Here is a 490-nt window from a genome sequence, read left to right as displayed (position 1 = left end):
TGAGTGTTCCTTCTAAACCGGTACCAGCCGATAACATTCTGCTCAGCAAGAAGAGACATTGTGAAGTGGGGCGGCTGAATTAAAACACACAAAGTCGAACACCAAAGGACAAAGAACCTGTCAAAGCACCTGCTAATAATTTATTTATTTTCCTCTCTAAACTTTTTTATGCATAACTGCTTACTTTTCTTCTGTCCTTGAGGATTCTGTTGAGATTTTCTTCATTGACGTTACCTGCATAGTCATAAAAGCTGAAACAAACAAAGGAAATTGTATTCAATTAAAACATATAGATGGCAAACATTAAAGAACGCATCTACTAAATCCAATTGCCCATGCAGGACATTCTTACCTAAACAGTTGTGCACAAGGTTCATGATTATGGACCTCTGAAAAACAAGTGAATGCGAGTGACTAATTATATTCAACATCTGAGTAAAGTTTGATGTGACCAGTGTTGGGAAGGTTACTTTGGAAATGTAATAGGTTA

At 36.7% G+C, this 490-nt stretch overlaps 1 long non-coding RNA gene across 1 annotated transcript; it reads right to left on the bottom strand.

The window, feature by feature from the left end:
• Nucleotides 1-484, bottom strand: LOC107734879 (uncharacterized). Its single transcript, XR_001639200.1, has 3 exons — nt 353-484; nt 185-251; nt 1-38 (listed from the first exon to the last, which is right to left on the bottom strand). It is a non-coding gene; the product is annotated as an uncharacterized LOC107734879 (long non-coding RNA).
• Between the last annotated feature and the right edge of the window lie 6 nt (nt 485-490).

The sequence above is a fragment of the Sinocyclocheilus rhinocerous genome, unplaced genomic scaffold (genome assembly GCF_001515625.1).
Source record: "Sinocyclocheilus rhinocerous isolate Xijiao unplaced genomic scaffold, SAMN03320098_v1.1 C35465530, whole genome shotgun sequence".
Taxonomy (NCBI): Eukaryota; Metazoa; Chordata; class Actinopteri; order Cypriniformes; family Cyprinidae; genus Sinocyclocheilus; species Sinocyclocheilus rhinocerous.
Note: the sequence above shows the minus strand (reverse complement) of the source record. Positions and strands in the feature narration are given on the sequence as shown.